At 38.7% G+C, this 22,963-nt stretch overlaps 1 long non-coding RNA gene across 1 annotated transcript; it reads left to right on the top strand.

Moving 5' to 3' along the window:
* The first annotated feature begins 18,889 nt into the window (after positions 1-18,889).
* LOC104095132 (uncharacterized) lies at positions 18,890-22,225 on the top strand. The gene is made up of 2 exons (XR_686064.4): positions 18,890-19,275; positions 21,895-22,225. It is a non-coding gene; the product is annotated as an uncharacterized lncRNA (long non-coding RNA).
* The last annotated feature ends 738 nt before the right edge of the window (positions 22,226-22,963 follow it).

The raw sequence follows: 22,963 nt of genomic DNA, 5'->3' as shown, positions 1-22,963 counted from the left end.
TCATGTCCGGAAGTTGATTTGGAGGTCCGTAGGTCATTTCGACATGAATTGGCAAAAGTTGGAAAGTTGGAAGATTTTGGAAAGTTTTACCGGGAGTGAACTTTATTGTTATCGGGGTAGGATCCCGATTCCTAAAGTTTAAATAGGTCAGTAATGTCATTTATGACTTGTGTGCAAAATTTGAGGTCAATCGAAGTTGTTTTGGTATGAATCGATGTTGGTTTCAAAATTCGAAAGTTCATAATTGCTTAGGCTTGAATTTGGGTGGTAATTCGTAGAATTTACATTGTTTGATATGATTTTAGGCCTCAAGTAGGTCCGTTATGTATTTTGAAACTTGTTGGTATATTTGGACGGGGTCCCAGGGCCCCCGGGTGTGAATCAGATGGAAATCAGATCATTTTTGGACTTAGTGTTTTGCTGAAGTGCGGTTGTTCTGGTGTCATCGCACATGCGGAGGGTTTGGCCGTAGGTGCGGACACGCAGGTGTGCCTTGGTCATCGCAAAAGTGGAGGAGCCCAGCCAAGGCTTGGGTTCGCAGGTACGGACGCTTGCGCGCAAATGCGCTTCCACAGGCGTGACCTTTTTCTCCGCAGAAGCGGAATTTGAGAAGGGGCCTGGGACAGGACCACATGTGCGGTCTCCTTCTCAGAAGAAGTGGGATCGTAGGTGCAAGCCATGGACCGCAGAAGCGTAATCCCCAGAGTTAAGTGGAATCCGCACCTGCGATGGTTTTTCCGCAGGTGCGGCATCGTAGAATCGGCACAAAGGCTGCAGATGCGAGGATCGCTTGACAGAAAAGGGAAATATTAGAGGGTTTGATTCATAATTCATTTTGGGACTTAGAGATCTCGGTTTGAGGCAAAATTTCGAGGGATTCTGATAGAGCACTTTGGGATAAGGAATTCTAACACGTTTTTGATTAATTCACATGAAGCTATGGAGTCCGGGGTGACATTTTTGGTCGATTTTTCAATTCTTTGAAAAGATCGTAATTTCATTGTTTGAATTAGTTCCCTATAGTTGTATTTATAGTATGAAATAGTTTTGGCTAGATTTGAGCCGTTCGGAGTTGGAAAATCGAGGAAAATGCCTTCTAGTTGATTGATTTAGCGTGGTTTGAGGTAAGTGACTTGTCTAACCTTGTGTGGGGGAAATTCCCATTAGGATTTGGTATTGTTGTGATAATTGTGATATGTGAAGGCCTTGTACGCAAGGTGACAAGTACACTGGCTAAATGTTAAAATTTCCGGTTTTTAGCTATGTCGTTTCCTTTCATGCTTTAATTGAGTTACTTTAAAATGTTATAGTCACCATATTTAGTCTAATTTCACATGTCTACTTGTCTTATCTCTTATTTGCAACTTGTCCTACATGTCTAGTTGAATTACTTGCTTTCCTTTATTCTGTATTCATTGTTTAACTGTTGAATTCTTTACTTGAAATTGCTATACTTGGAATATCTTGCCGTTGAATTTGGTATTGAGTTGCAAAGGCTGTGGTTCCTATTGAGGCAGAGTGTAAGTTATGAAATATCATTTATTGAGTTACTCTCCGGTTGTTATTGTTGAGACTTTGTATACATTGTGGTTGATCTGCGAGCTCCTTATTGTGAAATTTCATTATTGTTTGGTTTTTCTAGCAAGTTATGATATTTGGGTACTTGAGGTACGAATTGTGATATTGATATTCATGCGGTGGTATAAGGTCTTGGTGTTGAAACGCATGCGGTGAGATAAGGTGGACTTGATACGCGTGGCTAGTAAGGGAATTACTAGAAGCCATGTGGTATGATAAGGTGGGCTAAAACGCGGGATGCTATTTCAAAAAATTTGATTTTTAAAACTAAATGTAAAGGCTCCCGCGGTGATATAAGGAAAGATTGTGAGTTACTTTTATGATTTGGGACTACGAGGCGGTACCTCGATAGTATCCCTTGTTGTTACTTATCTATTTGCTGTATTTGTATTGGTTGTTTATTTCCTTAACATGTAAATCCTTATTTCCTTCTGTGTTGTATTGACTGCTTTGATTATGTGTTGTTAACTTTCCGTAAATCCCTTATTGTTTCATTTCCATTGTCATTATCATTAGATCATTATATCTTTCGTCTGTTTTATTATTATCTCTAGTAGGGCCTTGACATGACCTTGTCACTACCCTACCGAGGTTAGGCTTGGCACTTACTGGGTACCACTGTGGTGTACTCATACTACGCTTCTGCACATCTTTTTGTGCAGATCCAGGTACTTTCTATCAGTCCCTGCATTAGTGAGCTGAGGTTGCTTTGGATACTTCAAGGTACACCTGCCCGCACCCGCAGGCCTCAGAGTCCCCTTCTATCCTGTTTTTCCTTATTTCATTACACTATTATAGACAGTGATGTATAGGATTGTTCAATATTGTAACTTAGAGCTTGTGACTTATATTTCACTAGGGAGTTGTACATATTGAGTTACAAATTTTATTTATGTAATTGCTGAAGTTTTGAGATTCTAAGTTGTTATTTCAATTATTCTGCATGTTGCTAGGCTTACCTAGTTTTAGAGATTAGGTGCCGTCACGACATCCTACGGAGGAAACTTGGAGTCGTGACAAGATGTAAGCAATCCAAAGGGGGAATCACCATCAGATGAATACAATGTCATTAATAGCAAACACAAATCCATCTGTTAGTTTAGGTACCTCTTGGATTTTTATATAAATCATTCTATCAAACTTGCTAAACCCATAGTTCCAGTACCACACTTAACATAAACCCATCATCGGCTGATCCTCGCAATGACCTCAAATTTAGGAAAGAGAATAATTCAAGAACAATAGTAGATGCTTTTAGGCGTGACTAATAAATAAATTATCATGATTATGGTTACGGTTCCCGTGGCATAGTCATGATACGTACCCCCAAATTCAAGTGCATGTCTGCGTGACTTGACACTACAACTTCAAATAATTTAATAATTAAAAATATTATAAATCGCGGGTGTGTTTCACGTGGCATGATTTGCGATGTATATAAAACAACAAATGTACGACATCGTAACTTGTTTTAAAATAATTATATAAATGCCTAAAATGGATTAAAAAATAAAATAAAAGTGGTAGAAGGCAAAACACACATAGGTTTTTAAAACATGCAATGATCAGATAATCAAGGCAAGTATAATTGTAAAGTGACAGTGCTAAAACTACGGAATCCGGGAGTGCCTCACACCTTTCCCGGGTTAACAGAATTTCTTACCCGATCTTTTGTGTTTCGCAGACTTATACAGAGTCAAAATTTTCTTGATTTGGGTTTTACAATAAATGGCAACTTGGGACGCCATAAATAATTATTCCAAGTGGCGACTTTCTAAAAAATTAAAATAAATTAATCTCATTTCAATAATGTCACTTAAAGTGAAAAAACTCTTTTCCCCATAAAAAACGGAGGTGCGACAGCTCTAGCGACTCTACTAGGGACAAGAACCCAAAACTTCTGGTTTAGGGTTCAGAATTCGAGCTTAGATGAATTTCATACTTGGCTTGTTGTTTATTATCTGATTTACGTATTTGAGACTAATGTGCTAATTGCATCTCTTTACCGCTTTAATATTACCGTGAACTGTATATAAACTGTTATGACACCATTCTTCTCTCCGAGTCTTCTAAATTTTCTGGAAAGTGCACACTTCGCGTGACTTCTTTTTTGGTAGAGTGTCATACCCCTAATTTTAGAATGAGGATCGGACCCGTTGCAAAGCCGGTGAAGCTTCTTTTAATGACCTGACTGGTCGTTTTGAGTATTACAACTCCGTCTCCCCATTTACTACTCAAATTGTGCTTTACGGTTGTTATTTGACTTGCCGGGGTAATTGGTTCGGGTCCGGTAAGTTTTTATAATAATTTAGAACACTTAGTTCTAAGATTTAGAACTTAAGTTGAAAAGGTTGACCGGATGTTGACTTATGTGTAACGACCCCAGAAAATATTTGCTAAGGAAATTAAGGTTTCGTGGTGCCGAACTAGGCTTACGTGTTTGAGAATTTTGGAAATTCTTCGCGACGATCTTGAGCCCTCAGTATATTGGGCCGTTTGAGGTGCTTAAGAAGATTGGAGAGGTGGCTTATGAACTTGCATTGCCGCCTAGTCTATCGAGTGTTCATCTAGTATTTCATGTATCTATGCTTCGGAAGTATGTCGGGGATCCATCTCATATTTTGGATTTCACCACAGTGCAGTTGGATGGTAATTTGACTTATGATATGGATCCGGTGGCCATTTTAGACCGGCAGGTTCGAAAGTTGATATCAAAGAACATAACTTCGGTAAAAGTGCAGTGGAAAGGCCAGCCAGTCAGCGAAGCTACTTGGGAGACTGAGTGGGAGATACATAGCAAATATCCACACCTATTTGAGAATCCACGTATAATTCTAAACCCGTTCGAGGATGAACGTTTGTTTAAAATGGGGAGAATATAACGATCCGGCGGGTCATTTCGAGTATTACAATCCTGTCTCCCTATTTACTGCTCAAATTGTGCTTTACGGTTGTTAATTGACTTTCCAGGGTAATTGGTTCGGGTACGGTGAGGTTTTGAAATGATTTGGAACACTTAGTTTCAAGGTTTAGAACTTAAGTTGAAAAGGTTAACCGGATGTTGACTTATGTGCAACGACCTCGGAAAATATTTGCTAAGGAAATTAAGGTTTCGTGGTGTCGAATTAGGCTTACGTGTTTGAGAATTTTAGAAATTCTTTGTGACGAGCTTGCGAGTCATGGCTCGGACCTTTTGGGTTGAATAATGCGCTGATGAATAAAAAAAATTTATTATATTTCTGTAGCCCATTATGCGACCGCCGAATCACTCTGCGGACCGCATAATGGCCGCAGAGTGAATCAGAAGTGGGGCAAGTTTGGAGATCAGGTTTGCGGCGCATTATGCTACTACAGACCAGTTTTGCGGTACATTATGCGACTGCAGAACAGGTATGCGGGCCGCATAATGACCGCAGACTGAAGCAGTGATGCCTAGTTTTGGAGGGCCTTTTTTGCGACCCATTATGCGGGCCACATAAGCATTATGCGGTCGCATATGCGACCACATAATGTGTTTCGGGGCTTCATTTTTCTGGTTTTATAAATCTGACCCCATTCTTATAAAACACTATTAGGGGTCATTTTGAAGGGTTTTATCTGATATTTTAAAGAGAGGTGAGAGCATCTTAGAGAGAGAATGTGAAGACCTAGCCATTTGTCCATCAATTCTTGTTCAAGGTCTGAAGATTTCACAAGGATCATGCTAGGGCTTCAAAGAAGTAAGAATTTCTAACCCTAGTCTTCAATTTCGAGTTTGGGTAAAGATGGGCGATTGGGAGTATGATTCTTGAGTGTAAGAGTATTAATTATACATACACGTACCAATAAAGTTTGTGAAAAGATTGTTGATTTCAAATGGGTAAAGATTGGGTTGAAAATGGTAGAAATCTTCAAAGATTTTAATTGAAGGTTTGAGGGTCGAGCTGATGTCGAAATTCGGTGAAATTTATATGGTTGGACTCGTGGTTGGATGGGCATTCATAGTTCATAATTTTTGTCGGGTTCCGAGACGTGGGCCCCACGAGTGATTTTTAGTGCAATTTCGGATTTTGTTGAAAAATTAGTATTTTTGTATGAAATTAATTCCTATAATTTGAATTGATTGAATCGAATTAATTATGACTAGATTCGAGGCGTTCAGAGGCCGATTCGCGAGGCAAAGGCTTATTGGAATAAAGAATTTCTCGGATTGAGGTAAGTAACAGTTCTAAATTTGGTCCTGAGGGTATGAAACCCCAGATCATGTGTTATGTGATCGGTTTTAAGGTGACACACATGCTAGGTGATTGGCGTGTGGGCGTTCACCATAAGAATTGTGACTTGGTTAAATTCCATGGAACTGTGTAGTTGAATAATCTGTTATTATCTATACATTCTCCATGTAGTAGAGAAATTGAACCACAATTCATGTTTAGATTATGTGTTGGTATTGTAGGGACCCACAGAGGCCGTGTACATGTTGAACTATCTGGTAAATTATTGTTTTGTATGATTTTCTTGTTTCTTTTATCTCAGTCTCTATTGTTCATTATTGATGCATCATATCATTGTTGTTTGGGCTAATTTTCATGATTATTGAGATCCCGAGAGACTGGAGAGATTTATGATTGAGTGAGGCTAATGGCCTGATTGTGAGATATTGATACCATGGCACGTGAGTTGTCCGTGCAGCACGTGAGTTATCCGTGGGGATCCAGATATTATACTATAGCACGTGAGTTATCCGTGCAGCACATGAGTTATCCGTGTAGATCCAGATATTATACTATGGCATGTGAGTTGTCCGTGCGGATTCAGATATTATATTATAGCACGTGAGTTGTCCGTGTAACACATGAGTTGTCCGTGTGGATCCAGTTATTATACTAGCACGTGAGTTGTCCGTGCAGCACGTGAGTTGTCCGTGCAGATTATAGCACTTGGGCTGAAGGAGCTCCTCTGAATTTTGTACACACCACCAGTGAGCGCAGGTATCTACTGAGTGCGAGTACTGAGTGCTGAGTGTCGAGTGCTAAGTGAATGGAATGGCTGAGTGACTGTGGTCCTGAGAGGATGCATTTGATTTCATTCTTATTGTACTACAGTTGTCATATATCACTATGTTAGAAATTTATGAAAGATATTATCTTATGTTTCAGTTGAACTTGAAAGCATGCCTACCTTATTATGTTAGAAATTACTGTTTTGGCCTTTAATGTTGAACTTGAAAGCATGCCTACCTTATTATGTTGGAAATTACTGTAAATGGACTCAGCGGTGAAGCTCGTCACTACTTTCAGTTCTTTATTTAGTATTGTTACTTGCTGAGTTGGTTGTACTCACACTACACCATGCACCTCGTGTGTAGATCCAGGTACTTATGCTCACGACGATTGCTAGTTCTCGGAGTTTTATCTGTTGGAGATTATTGAGGTAGCTGTTTGGCGTCCGCAGAACTTGACTCTCTTTCCTTTCAGTTTTTATACTGTTCTACATTTTCAAACAATGTTTTTAGTAGTCAGACCTTATTATCATTTAGATGCTCATGTACTGAGTGACACCGGGTTTTGGGAATGTATGCTATGTTAGTAATTTGTGAGATTTTCTATGGAATTCAAATATTATATTTTCAAAATTAAAAGAAGTTGTGGTTTATTGAGGTTGTCGTCTTGCCTAGTATTGAGATAGGCACCATCACGACAGATTAGGATTTTGGGTCGTGACAGTTCTATATTCCCGGTACGCTGCCCCCTCCCCTCCCGGCTCGAGTTGTCCGTTCAGGTAAGCCTTGTCAAGAACTCTACACCTTAAGGTTTAAACTTAGAAGAACAAAGCCTCATGCCGAATCCCTAGTAGATATGCTTGTTTGCATCACATGCATTTGACTTTGGGGACTCAACACAGGGGTTGAGTCTGTCTAAGACCATCCTGATGCATCTTATGTGCTACTTGTGCATTTATTTGATCTGGTTTGCATGTTCATCGGCTTCTAGAATAGGGGGAAAAAATTAAGAAAAACCATGAGAGAAAATATAGGAGAGAGAAAATTTATCCGGTTCCTGAAAATCCCGCTATTTGAAAAGGAAATAAAAAGAAAAAAAATTCCGAAACTCTGCCGAATTTTTAGAAGTTTGTTACAAAATGAATCCAAATTTTCAAAAATGACATTTTCCCCGATTTTAAAAAAAAAACACCAAACTATGCAGATATGATTCTCACCTGATGTGAGATACGTAGGCAACCTTCATCGAGTCCGGCCCCAAATTTTCAAAAATCAAAAAATACTTTTCAAATTGACGAGCGCAAAACACACACTTAAATTCTGCTCGCTAATCAAATATAGTATAGTATAATATCGTATCCACTGGGATTGGATGTAAACAATATTCTCGTAGTTTCTATCTTGATTGTTATCCTAGATGATCAACACTATGAGATTTATATGATTTCTAACTAAAATTAACTAAGAGTCTAAAGCTATTAACTAATGACAATCGAAACAAAGATAAGTAAGAAAGTTATTAGTGAGAGAAAATAGGGGTTGAGTAAACAATATTCTCGTAGTTTCTATCTTGATTGTTATCCTAGACGATCAACACTGTGAGATTTATATGATTTCTAACTAAAATTAACTAAGAGTCTAAAGCTATTGACTAATGACAATCGAAACAAAGATAAGTAAGAAAGTTATTAGTGGGAGAAAATAGGGGTTGATAGGATAGGTACAAGATAATTGGTTGGGATCTAACTCTAAATAATTCACTTATAATGTTCAAGCAAGTCTCTCGAATTCAATCAATTGTTAGTTCAAACATTCAGCAAAAACTCCTCTCTCGATTAAGTCTTAACCTCACAATATGAACCAATTTAAGCACGCGAAGATATGCAAGAATGCGTAGTGGATTGGTCTTTAGAAAAACCTCTTTCGATTATTCTCCTAAATAGGTTTAATCAATGATTCAACTAGCCTCTTTCGATTACTAAGAAGAATTAATGAACTCAACCAACAATATAATGCAAAGATATCACAAGTTATGCCTCTCTTGATTACATGAACAAGTGAATATAGATGTACCAGTTACATTATCCAACAACGCTTCAATACATAAAACTAGAGTTATAATCACTAACCAATCATCAAAACACCAAATCCATCAAACCCTAAAGGGAACTACTTCATAGATATGGAGCAATTCATCACAAATAAAATTAATATATAGGAAAACATAAATTCAATTCAAACTCGTGTCTTGAGTGAGGAAGGAATGATGAAATCATTGTGCTCGTATTCTTCCAACTCCTCCTTAGCCTCCCTAGGTCGAATATGTGTCAAAAGTCAAGAAAATAATATTTTTCCATGTATTTATACCAAGTAGAGTCGGGCCCAAACGAAATTACCTTTTCCTAGCCGAAATAAGACATTTACTCTGTAAAATTTGCACAGGCGCGCCGCATGAGGCGACGCACCATGCAGGGCATTAGGGGAAAATCAAGAGAGCTAATTTCTGACAGGCAGTAGAGGATTGCACGAGCGCGGCGCCCCACGCGCCGCGACAGTGGGGAATTCTCAGAGTACAGATCAAAGCTCAATTTTTGACGTCCAGACTTGGTCCTCGACCCTCGAACACGATCCTGACTTAATCCCTTGGGCTTTTACTTAGACTTCAAATCTCCAAATGTCTCAAATTATCTCCATAACGTCTACATCACTCAGAATCTCTCTTGCAAGGCATAAAACACACAATAAGTGTAAAACACTACCAATTAAAGCTCAAAACAAGTAAAGTTCACTAAATTAGAGTGCAATAAGCGACTAAAATATGGGATTATAGCCTACCATCACAAATTCAGAAATTTTAAATAAAATCAAAAAAACAAAAGAAAAAAGTTATAAAAAAGAAAAAAAGGAAAACTTGAATTCCAAAAAAATATTTTCGTTCTTCTTCGAAAAATTTCTTTTGGAAATTTAAAAGAAAAGTTAGAAATCAAAAATATTTTCTTTAGAAGTCTTTTCTTTCAAAAATTCTCAAAGAATAAATTGAAATTCAAAAATATTTTCTTCTTCTTTAAGAAGCCTTCTTTTAAAATATTCCCAAAGAATAAATCTTAAATTACCAACAAAACAATACATATTTAAAAGTCTTTTATTTGACATTCCCAAAAATTAGAAAGGAAAACAAAAAAGTCAAAACCCCAAAAAACAATTATTTTCCAAGATTAGGAGCTTTTTACGTTCTATATATATATATATATATATATATATATATACATATATACCCAAAAATTCAAAAAAAGAAAGAGAGAACAAAAAGGAAAAGATTCTTTAGAAGTCCTTCTTTCAAATATTTCAAAAAAAAAAAAAATTAAGAATCCAAAATATCTTTCTTTGATTAGGAGTCATTTGTTTCCTGAACTACGTGATGATCTGATTCATGTGGCGTCATGATACGTAGGTAATCTTCATCGGATGCGATCATAGCTATTAAATAAACTGGGTGAAAAACAAACAAAAAAAGAAAAAATGAAAAAAAAAGAAGAAAGAAAAAGAAAGACAAGAGTGACAAAAGTATTAGAGAAAAATTAAGATTGATAATGTCCAAAAAGAGAGGGTGAAGGAAAGAAAATAGGCATATAGTGGAAAAGGGATAATGAAACCAGGATGAAACATGCAACCGTTCAAACACATGATAGAAGCGTTTAACTGTTTAGGTGCATTGCATCCCAGCGCGCGATTTCCTATTAGTTAAATGTTTCAAACTAACAAGGTTATTTGTGTGTGAAAATTAGCTAGGTTCTCTTCAGGTGGTTGGTTTTGTCGGTAATCTGGCTTCCCATCCATACTTCACAAGATCTAAGGAAAGGTTCCTATGGCCTCCGAAAGTAGTTTACCACTTATCAACCCGAGGATAGCCCAGCACTTGCTATTCCACAACCAGAATCAACAACTGCTGAAGAGAACAGAATGCTGCATCTCCGCATGCTTGAGATGTGGGGCTAATGATCTAATGGGAGGGAACCACCGAGTGCAACCCGTTTATCCCATGCGGGTACCCTCCAATGTCGTCTAACGGTCCCAGCATTCCTTCTATGGTTCGCCCCCAGGCGCCGGCTTCAAGGGCACCGTCCGCATTGTTCTCCGCAGCACCTGTCTTCACCGAGACGCAACCAACTGTGCCCAGAACGTGTTTTGAGCCTCTGACTTATACATTCCATGGCCCACAATTTCAACCGTACATGACCTATGTCACTTCGGACTCATATACTTAACCTCCACAGTATGAGTTCCCGATAGAACCAGAAAGAATGGCCAAGAATCCCGAGCAAGAAGAAATGGCTCGGAAAATGAAAAGCTTGGAGAAGAATTTAAAGAATATACAGGGCCTGAGCGGCCAAAAGAGTGTCTCTTACTCTGACCTGTGCATGTTTCCCCATGTCCACTTGCCAGCTGGCTTTAAGAAGCCAAAATTTGAAAAGTACGACCGGCACGGAGACCCGATCTCTCATCTGAAACGATATTGTAACCAGCTGAGGGGCGCTGGTGGAAAAGAGGAGCTGTTAATGGCCTATTTTTGAGAAAGTCTCACCGAATTGCTTTCGAGTGGTACATGGATCAAGAAATTACCCATGGGTATGTGTGGAACGATCTGACCCAAGATTTTGTCCGCCAGTTTCAGTATAATGTGGACATCTCTCCCGATAGAAACTCTTTGTCCAATGGACGAAGAAGAAATGGTTATGGTCTTCCTATAAACCCAAGAAGCAGACTACTTCCATAACATGATGTCTGCAATAGCAAAGCCGTTCGCTGAGGCTATCAAAATTTGGGACATGGTCGAAAATGATTTAAAAAAGGGCTGAATCTCATGTTAGGCCGCCTTCATGGCAACTCACAGGCCGTTCAGGACGGCTCGGGGGGTTCGTTGAATAGAGACAGGAGAGAAGAGGGAGCCATGATGACTTCAAGCTTGAGGGGGGCCCTCAGGCCATTCAACTAATCATATATGCCACCTAAAATCCTGCAACATTATTACTAGCACCATGATGTTGCATACACCATGGAACCTCCTCACTATGCGGTGATGAATGCTCAATTTTATACACGGCCGCAAAACTACCCACAAAACCAAGCTCCACCTTCCAGAAATGCCCGTCCCTACCAAGATCCATATAATCCCCAACAAAATGTTCCAAGGTACAATCCCAATCCAAGATAGCCCTTCAGAAGGAATTAGTTCACCCCTATCGATGAATCATATTCAAGTTTGTTTCAAAATCTAATCAGGCTAGGTCTGCTGCAGCCAGTTGCCCTGAATCAGCCGAACCCCGAGTCCTCCCTCACACGGAGCTGATGCTAGATGTGAATACCACTCTAGAGCAGTGGGACATGTTACCGAAGATTGTTGGACTTCCAAAAGAGCAGTGGAGGACCTCAGTGAGGTCAAGTCAATAGTTCTTAGGGGAGAAGAGGCCCCTAATGTGACGAACAATCATCTGCCTACTCACAACAACGGGAAGTTGTTGGAATAATCTTTGATGATGGAGAATTTGGCCCGGCACTGAAAACCATAATAGCCGTCGCCGCAATAGAAGAGAAGCCTAAAAATGGGCGCTAAACCTAAAAGTTCCCTGTTAGACGGGAGTCCCGGTAGTCGGTTATGCTGTCCTTTATGCGGTCGAATTATTTTAGGGTGTAATCTGGGTATTTTAATTTACTAACTTACTTTCCGATGTAAACCCTTCTATATTTTAAAATTCAAATAAATGAAATCAATATTTCATCGTCTATGTTTCTTTTCTTAATCTTGTCACCTTTTTTATTCTCTTTTCAGTTCTGTTAATGTAGATTTAATAATATTACATGCTTGTGAACTTAATGCCCAGATCTTAAAATACTGCCAGACTTCAAAATAATGAATTTGGAAGCAGAATGCAATGAAGATAAGGTTAAAGAAATAAAATAGAGAATCGGAACGGTATGAGAATAAGCCTAAGCCAAGTCCGAATAAAACTATAAGAAGTTGAAATTCCCTCTCTTCGGATCATGATAAAGGCCGAGATTAAGGACGAAGAATGTGTAACATCCCGAAAAATTTTGAAGTACTTAAGTGTAAAGCCCGATAAAATTTACAAAGAAAATAATGTTTCATGGTGCTGGACCTTTTGGGTTGAACAATGCACCGGAAAGTAAAGGAAATATTTTGGCGGAAAAGTGCATTTCTGCGGTCCATTATGCGATCGCATAACCACTATGCGGACCGCATAATGGCCGCAGAGTGAGGCAATTAATTGGGTCAGTTGGAAGCAACTATGCGGTCGACTATGTGACCGCATAACTATTATATGGTGCATTATGCGACCGCATAACAGTTATGCAGACCGCATAGTGACTGCATATACAGACAGTTCTTTTGGGTATTTTGTAACTAATTATGTGACCGATATGCGGTCCGCATATCGGTTATGCGATCGCACCGACCCTATTTCGTTAAATACACTTTTTGGGCCATTTTTGAGACATAATCTGATATTTTAGAGTGAGAGAGAGTGCCCTAGAGTGAGAAGGTATTCTTCAATAATTTTTCTTCAATTCTAGCTCAAGTTTTGGAAGATTAAGAAGGGAAGCTCACTAGGTCTTCATCCTAGAGGTAAGATTCTACACCCTAAACCCTAATTTCAAAATTTTCTGAAAATGGGTAACTAGCAAGATAATTTTTGGGCATGAGAGTTGTTTATTTTACATGCAAGTATTATCAAAGGATGTAGGAAGATTGTTTAGCTAAAAATGGTAAAGATTAGGTTGTGGGATGATGGAATTCTCCATAAAAGGACCTTGGATCCTTAATGTACACTTAGTGTTTGATAAAATGCTCAAATGAGCTCGAACCATGACCATCTTCCTAATTTTGATTCAATTTATTATATTTCTACAATAGATTGAAGTTGCTAAGAATTCCAGAATATTTAGAGTGTAAGGAAGCTCAAGTGAGGTATGTTGGCTAAACTCTTCTCTTAGAATTGAATCCCACGATATTCATATAAATTCTGTAAGTCTCGAGTGATTCATTATGAAATTGGCTATTCCGAGTAAGATTGGGTTGAAAGATATATGTTCAACAAGCATCCCAAATGCTCTATTCATGTTATGTTACCAATTGAGGATGTGTTAAAATGTGGGTTGTGCATTAATAATGTTTCGACTTTAAGTCAAGTTCAAATGAAGGCTATTATGCCAAATTTTGTGAAATATCTCTATGTGCATTAGACTCCAAATTTCTCACACGTGTACTACACACTTTGATTTGAATTGTGTTTGTTGTTGATGATGAGGATGATATTTGAAATTGATAATGTTAGCATGAAATACTGAATATAGCCAACGTGCCAAGAATGATCTTATAATTATGGCCACTATTTGAGCATGTTTGACACTTTAGCTCAGGCAGGATTAATTCCACTTGCTTCTGCCACATCTCAGGCTGGGGGAGGAGCGCAGACTCCTGCCGCCCATACTCCAGAGCCACGTGCCCAAGTTGACCATGCCCCAGAGGTTATACCAGTGCAGCCAGTTGTCCCAGTTCGGCCTGAGATTAGGACAGCAGTTTCAGAGGGAGAGCAGCTCAGGCTCGAGAGGTATAAGAAGTACCACCCTCCCACTTTCAGCGGTTTAGCTTCAGAGGATGCTCATGGTTTTCTGGAGGAATGTCACCGCATCCTTCGTACTATGGGTATTGTGGACTCCAGTAAGGTTCCTTTCACTGCATTCCAGTTTAGAGGAGCAGCCTACCAGTGGTGGCGTGCATATGAGTTGGATAGTCCCGTTGAGGCATCTTCACTCACTTGGACTCAATTTTCGGATATGTTCTTAAGGGAGTATGTTCCTCAGAGTCTTAGGGATGCATGGCGTGCGGAGTTTGAGCAGTTACGCTAGGGTCCTATGACTGTGTCAGAGTATGCGGTCAGATTCAGTGATTTGGCTAGGCATGCACCAGCCTTAGTTGCTACTGTTTGAGACCGGGTTCGTAGATTTATTGATGGTCTTCACCCTAGTATCAGATACAGTATGGCCCGAGAGCTAGAGATGGACATCACATACCAACAGGTGGTGTCAATTGCTAGAAGATTGAAAGGTATGCGGGCTCGGGAGAAGGAAGAGAGAGAAGCTAAGAGACCCCGAGATTCTGATACAGTTTGGGTGATTGTGGATAGATTGTACAAGTCTGCTCATTTCATTCCTATGGTTAGTACTTACTCTTCGGAGCACCTGGCTCAGGTTTACATTCGCGAGATTGTTAGGCTTCATGGCGTATCGATATCTATCATCTCTGACCGGGGTACACAGTTTACATCGTGGTTCTGGAGAGCCGTACAACGTGAGTTGGGTACTCAGGTGGAGTTGAGTATTTTATTTTACCCTCAGACGGACGAACAGTTCGAGCGCACTATTCAGATATTTGAGGATATGCTTCGTGCATGTGTGATGGATTTTGGGGGTTGCTTGGGATCAGTTCTTGCCACTTGTGGAGTTTTGCCTACAACAATAGTTATTGGTCGAGCATTCAAATGGCACCGTATGAAGCTTTGTATGGTAGACGGTACCGGTCTCCAGTAGGTTGGTTCGAGCCGGGCGAGGCTAGGCTATTGGGTACAGACTTGGTTCTGGATGCCTTGGAAAAGGTTAAATTGATTCAGGATCGATTTCGTACAGACCAGTTCAGGCAGAAGAGTTATGGGGATCAGAAGGTTCACGACGTTGCATTCATGGTTAGGGAGCGGGTCTTGCTCCGGGTTTCGCCCATGAAGGGTGTTATGAGGTTCGAAAAGAAGGGCAAGTTATGGAAATTATGGTGCTTGCCGAGTAGTCTTCTTTCAGTTTCCTTAACTAAATTGCCTTAGTATGTGTAGCTGTCATGTTTAGCCTAGTATCGTATGTCTACGTGTGTTAACCTCTACTTGAAATTTGTGCAACATGCTTATGTAAATTACTTGTTTCTGTGATCTCGTATTTAATCTTCAACTTTATGATTCCTTGTTGTAAATTCGTTGTTCCATAAGTTATGAGTTGTGTATTTACTTTTGGGACTACGAGGTGGTACCTCGGGAGATCCCCATGTCGTGTATTTACTTTTGGAACTACGAGGTGGTGCCTCGGGATATCCCGTGTTGCATACTTACTTTTGGGACTACGAGGCGGTACCTCGGGAGATCCCTCTTATCGTGTATTTACTTTTACGACTACCAGGCGGTACCTCGGGAGATCCCCTATTACATATTTACTTTTGGGACTATGAGGTGGTACCTCGGGAGATCCCCCTGCTGTGCATTTACATTTGAGACTACGAGGCGATACCTCAGGAGCTCCCCTGTTGTTTTCCTCTATTTGTTGTGCTGTTACCTTTATGAAATTTCTCGTTGTTCATTTCTCAGTCACTTCATTATATTATTATATTTTCTGCCTCATCACCTTTTATTCCAGTGGGGCCCTGATCTGACCTCATCACTAATCTACTGAGGTTAGGCTTGGCACTTAATGGGTACCGTTGTGGTAAACTCATACTACACTTTTGCACATCTTTTTGTGCAAATCGAAGTCCTTCCTACCAGGCTAGATACCAGTGAGCTTGGACCATACGTGAAGACTTCAAGGTATATCTGCCAGCGTCTGCAGACCTCTGAGTCCCCCTCTATCCTTACTATATTATTTTTCCTTATTTTCTTTAGACTCTAATGTATAGAGATACTTAGTATTTTCTCTTAGAAGCTTATGACTTGTTTCTACCGGATTTTGAGAGTTGTAAATTAATTGAATCGCATATCGTATTTATATTTTCATGTGTTGAGATTTGCATTTAGTTTTATATTTAGTTATTCCGAAAATTTTTAGGCTTACCTAATCTTAAAGATTAGGTTCCATCACGATACCCTACGGAGGAAAATTGGGGTCATGACACCAACTTAGGGACTATGTGTCCCATTTCACTCCGAAACTCACCCGAAACAAAAACCAAAACCACCAGGAAGTCATGTAACCACAATATAACATCGAGGAAGCATAAATTAGGGGATCAGGGCTAAAATACTCAAAACGTCCGGCCGAGTTGTTACCCATAGGATACAACACTCCCTAGTCTCCTTACTAGTATAGAGTACACCAATCCCTAGGTGTGTCTTCCAACATAGGGTACACCACTCCCTAGTTGATTGAGCTTAAATGCATGGTACACCACTTCCTGATATCATTACCAATTGATCTTAAATGTAGGGTACACCACTCCCTGATATCTTAATTGATAGAGCTGAAATGCAGGGTACACCACTCTCTGATATCATTCCTAGACATATGGTACACCATTCCCTAGTCTCTTCACTAGTATAGGGTACATCAATCTCTAGCTGTGTTTTGGCTACACCAATCCCTAGTTGTATTTTTTCAATATAGGGTACACCACTCACTAGTTTAGTTGAGCTTAAACGCAGGGTACACCACTCCCTGATATCATTACCAATTGATCTTAAGTGCAGGGTACACCACTCCCTGATATCATTACCAATTGATCTTAAGTGCATGGTACACCACTCCCTGATATCATTCCTAGATATAGGGTACACCAATCTCTAACTGCATTTTCCAACGTAGGGTACACCATTACTTAGTTGATGATATTTTTGACATAGAGTACACCATTCCCTAGTATGTTTACCAGTATAGGGTACACCAATCCCTAACTGTGTTCTCCGACATAGGGTACACCACTCCCTAGTTAGCTTGATCTTAAGTGCAGGGTACACCACTCCCTGATATCTTTATTAATGTAGGGTACACCATTCCCTAGCCGCATTGTCCCGACACAAGGTACACCAATCCTTAGTTGAGATATCACTTTGAAAATAAAAAAATTCAAAATTATCATCATGTTTTCCCAGGGTACACCATTTCCGATACTTTATTGCTTTTAATAAATAAGTAGTTTAGAATTTAGTTACAATAACTCACGAAATTTTTCTAGTGAAACTGGGGAAAAACAATTTTGTTTGTTTGTTTGTTTTGGTGTCTGAGCAGGTTTTACCTCGAGGCACATGGTTCGAGATGACCAAAAGAAAAGTCTCAATCTAGAATAAAAAAATAAAAGAAAAAGAAGTGAATCCAAATGTAGAAGCAGATGAAAAGATGTGGACTGCTCAAGAAATGACTAAAGTCACGAGCATTGCACTTCCGTATTAGTCAAAAGAAGCACTAGAAGAATGAACTAGCACCTGCAACTAGCAAGCATCAAGGTTCAGATCAGAGTTTGCGTGAAGGACCAGTCAAAACTCAAGATCAAGTTTCAGAAGACTTATAGATAGGAATCTTGTAACTCATAGCTGATAGGCTTGTTTAGTTTCTTTTTATTTTTATCTTGCTGTAATAAGGAGTTTAACAAGCAGTAACAACAGCAACAACATTGAAATCACAGCTTTTCGGTAGTCCCAGCTACAAAACTTTCCAGAACTACACTGACCTGATTCCTTTATATCCAAGGATATGTAGGCAACCTCTGAAGCAAGGATGGATCAAACTTTTTCAAAAAATGCTTCCCATGGAGTATTGAACGGGCAAAAATTATTCATAATTGCTCACTTTATCTTTGCCAGAAAATTCTTCATATTCTCGAGCAAAGAGGGACATCTGTGAACACGTAATTTTTGCCCTATTTAAAAATGCTCCTAGAAAAATCCAAAAATAATATTCTTATTTAGTTTTGGCTTTTATAGAATTTTTAAGGATTTTTATCTATATTGTTGTTTGCATTTCATGGCATTTAGGCGCGTTTTTTCATAATTAGAAATATTTTAAAATCATAAAAACATATTTTACCTTTCGTTTATGGCATTTGTAGACTTTAATTGCTTTCTTAGCTTTTCGTGGCTTATAGTTACCTTTTGTTAAATACAAAATAAAAAAAAGATATAATAATAATAATAATAATAATAACAATAATAATAATAATTCATTAGTTTTTTGACTAATCAATTAGTTTAATGCTAATTAGCTTTAATTAGTTTAAAATATTAAGCAAGTCATCCAATCAAAGCAAGTCTATTTAGATTTAAGTGGCTAATTTTGAAAGATTAAACAAAGAAGAAAAGAGGACATCCCATTGGGCTTTGTAATTCTTGACAGCCCAATTACCCTACATCGGCTCAAAACCATCTCCAAATCCGGTCCAGCACTCCACAAGGACCAAACGACCCCATTTTGACTCCAGTTGATCCCCACCGTTCATCAGCCATGATCAAACGGACCAGAGCTAACAACCCCTTCCCCATATAACTGTCTGAACCCCTACACCCCTACCCCCCCCCCCCCCAAAAAAAACCCTCAAACCGGCTCTCGCCCTCTCTCTCATCCTTCGCCTCTCTTCACCGTAAACCACCTGCTGGAAATCGCCTCCGCCGGCCGAAGATATCCAAATACCCTAAAATCACCATTTTCCTTCTCCTCTCCTCCTCCTCCTCTATTTCATCCCATCAAGATCGAAACCCCAATTTCCACCCTATCACACCCCATCAAAACCCTAGCCGCTACCTAGCCCTTTTCAACTTCCCGTTCGATTCACTGGCTATAACCGGCCGGAATCAACATCATTCGATAAATCTTGATCGAGTGATGTCAATTCCAATGTGTTTCATTTAAGTTTCATGCCGGGCATCAGTCCCAGTTTAACTCGAGGTTTTGAGTAGGTATCGTCCGGTTCCACCTTCTTCTAATTTCTTCCTTCTATTCCCATCACTCCAGTCGTGTGTGTAGGTTAATTTTCTTATTTTCAGCACATTATTGGATATGCTTACATGTTAGTAGTTCTCTTTTCTGTGTGGTAGTGTATCACTCCCATGTTTAGTTTTGAATTGATTGTTAGTTTGTTAGGTTTTGAATTCCGATATTGTTTGTTGTGCATGTTTAGTCTTTAAGAGTTTTCTTTTTTGGCAATCCACTAGGCAAATACCTAGGGCTATATTTTATATATAAAAAAGGAAAAATAAGAAAACGGAGTAATGTAGTGTCTTACAATATGTTGAGCCATAACCTATGTGAATTACATAGTCCCTAGTACCAAAGATGAGCACTGGATACTAAACTATGGTAGTACTTTTTGAACTAATTAAGAAATGATAATGATAATGAAATCTTCTTATGTAGTAATAATTAGATTTATAAACTAGCCATATGAGTGCAGCGATAACATCAATTATCCATAGTGCGCAGCTCTGTCGCGTGGGAATTCTTCCTTGCCTAGTGTAAGCATATTGTTGCGCTAGTAGTATGCAACCTTGTATTGATGAGATCACGATTCTTCGCTTAACATGTCCTCCCTGTATCCAGCAATTAATGTTCATGGTGACAATGCCTTCTTGCGTCCAGAATTCGCTCATGATCCTTGCCTTTGAGTGTTGATCCCCTTCCAGAACACCTTCCTTATGTGTCATAGGTGTTGTTGATAATAAGCAGCTCCTTGTTGTCCAGTTCTTGTACCCCATATAATCCATTGAAACATAGTGCCTCGTCTATATGAATCTGGGCAGTGCTATGATTATGGTGTCTTGCGTCCAGAATTTTATCACGAAACTTGCCTTTAAGTGTGAATCCTCTCCCAGAGCATCTTCCTTGCATGTCATTAGTGTTGTTGACGTAAAGCAGCTCGTTGATGTCCAACTCATGTAACCTGTGCAATCCATTGAAATACACTGCCTCGTCCATGGAAATCTGAGCAGTGTTTGCTTCTTGTGTTTGTTTCTATCCTTAGCCGATTGTATTTTACAAGTGTTTGCTAGGTTGTTTACGTTACCTGACCTAATAGAACTAAGCCAAAGTTCTCCATTAAAGTCGTAACAACCCAGCTGCTCTATTCGATTCTCCAGCATCATACTTATGCCTACCCCTACTTCCCTCCCATTGGAATGAGTACATAGTACTAATACACCAAATGGGAGTTGTTCAAGGTATAAGGCATGATTAGAATAGTGTTTCCTGGAAAAAAAAGACTAGGTTAGTAAAAAATATGGTTACCATACTCTCCTCCATAAGGACTTGAGTATGATGATCCAAATTATTTCCAGCATTCCCCTTTCTCCTGCTACTCCTTTCCTCCTCACCTCCTAACTTCTTGCGACATTTACTCTTAGATATGGGCATTGTAACTTATCACTATTCACAATACTTCTCCCTTTGACATCCAACTCTCCAAAACTGTTGCATTCCATAGGATCAGTATCTAGAGCAAAGTTGGCAATGTGATCTGCCTACTGGTTAAGTTGGGCAGTATCTTTAAGAGTTTTTGATTTTGTTTTTAACAGTTTAATTGTTGTCTAAATACTAGCTTAATTACTTGTTTAATTCATAAATCCTATTTCATAATTAGGGTAGTTTAGTTTGGGACTGTTAGGGAGTTAATGGAAAGAAAAGAAAGAGAGAGTAAAAACAGGGGCAAAGAGTGTAATTAACAGGTTTTTAAAGGGTGTGTTGGGAATTAATTCAGGGAATATATTTTCAGAAGCTTCTGGGATTGTGTAGAAAAAGGGTCAATTTGCAAAAAAAGGAAGTATAGTACATGCTAAGTATTTGGGGGTGAGGGGGTAAATAATTAAAAGAGGAGGGATGTAAAAGAAGGAAAATAACTGAAAAGGAATATATGCATTTTTTATATAACAGACCCATTCTGCACTCATCTGGGAACACCTTCACTGCCAATTCATTCTCATCTACACTCGCTCATACACTCTCTCTCGTCTGCACCAATTCACTCTCTTTCTCTCACCTTCACACACGGAAAACACATTAGTAGCTAGAATTTCTAGAAATTCAAAAATTCCAAATCTGTAGAAAAACCAAAAGCTCCAAAAAAACACAAAAGAAAAATCTCAAAGTGATTTCGAGGTCTATTAGAATAGTTCAATAATTTCAGGGTTTTCAAGTTGCTGTTGGATTAACAATTGAAACTGTTGATGTACTTCTGCTGTTTTGCTGTCCATTTGTAGCTGAATTTTATCATTTCTTCTTTTCAGACATTTATTTGGTCTTCGATTGTTGTTTAGGTATGTTTAGCTATCGCTGCTGCTCTTATTTGAATCCTAAATGAAAATTCAATTTGTTTATGTGCTAATTCTGTTCAATTTCACAGATCTGGTCATGTGTAATTATCGATTTGTTTCGATTTACTTTCCCTGTTAAGTTTTGAAACTATTATGCTCCAAATCTACTTGAACTTCTTTTCCTGATTAATGTCTGATGCCATTGGTATGTTATAATTAAAAGTTCAAATTGTCCTATAGCTTTTGAATAATTTAACACCTGTTTGTTAACAGCTTCATTCCTCGTCTAAAACAATGACTCATGTCTAAAGTGATCTCAACGGGTTAAACTAATTTCAATTATTGTTTACCTGTTGGATTATTGTTGGTTGCTTCTTTGCAAGCTGAAGATCTGTTGGAGAAATGAATACCCATGGCCAAGGAAAGCTATTTTCATTGGAATATTAGTGCAATCGAATCACGGATTTAAATTAGCTAGTTGAGATCATGTACTTCATGTTCTAATTAGTGACATGTATAATCAATTTTAAATTCTTTACTAATGTAATTAACTCTATCTTCTATTAGGATTTGTGTTGTAATATGATCAATTTTGTGCTGCTGATTTTATTTCCAGTAGTTTAGATTCCCAATTTTGAATTTCAGGAGTTGAATTTCCTTCTGTTGCAAAAAAAACGCCATTGGGCCTGTGTATGATAGACTCTAGAGTCAATTGGACTCTACAATGGTCCAGCCCAACTGTTTCAGGTCCATAGAGGACCTGTTTGAAGGGGCAAACCATTTCTAAGGCAATGTTTAGGCCTCAATCCAAGACCATATATATTCCACATGATCTATTGGAAGTTTAAGAGGAATTAACTCAAATAGCCGTCCACCCGATCTTTTAAACTAAAAATAGCCGACGGATGTATACTATATATATAATTCGTATATAACATATGTATAACTATGTATAATTAGTATATAATCTATGTATACCGACTAAAAATAATAAATATTAAATCTGATCGGCTATTTGTGTAACAATCACGAAGTTTAACTTGAGTGGCAAAATCGAACTTGACCTATAATACCTTTGTTTAACTACCAGCCGCATAGATGTAAGCAATCCAAAGGGGGAATCACCATCAGATCAATAAAACGTCATTAATAGCAAACACAAATCCATTTGTTAGTTTATGTACCTCTTGGACATTTGTATAAATCATTCTATCCAACTTGCTAAACCCATAGTTCCAGTACCACACTTTCCATAAAACCATCATCGGCTGATCCTCGCAATGGCCTCAAATTTAGGAAAAAGAACAATTCATGAACAATCATAGTTGCTTTTACACTCGCC

The sequence above is a fragment of the Nicotiana tomentosiformis genome, chromosome 10, assembly GCF_000390325.3.
Source record: "Nicotiana tomentosiformis chromosome 10, ASM39032v3, whole genome shotgun sequence".
NCBI classification, from domain to species: Eukaryota; Viridiplantae; Streptophyta; class Magnoliopsida; order Solanales; family Solanaceae; genus Nicotiana; species Nicotiana tomentosiformis.
The sequence above is the reverse complement of the archived record's forward strand: the minus strand, read 5'-3'. Positions and strand labels throughout refer to the sequence as shown.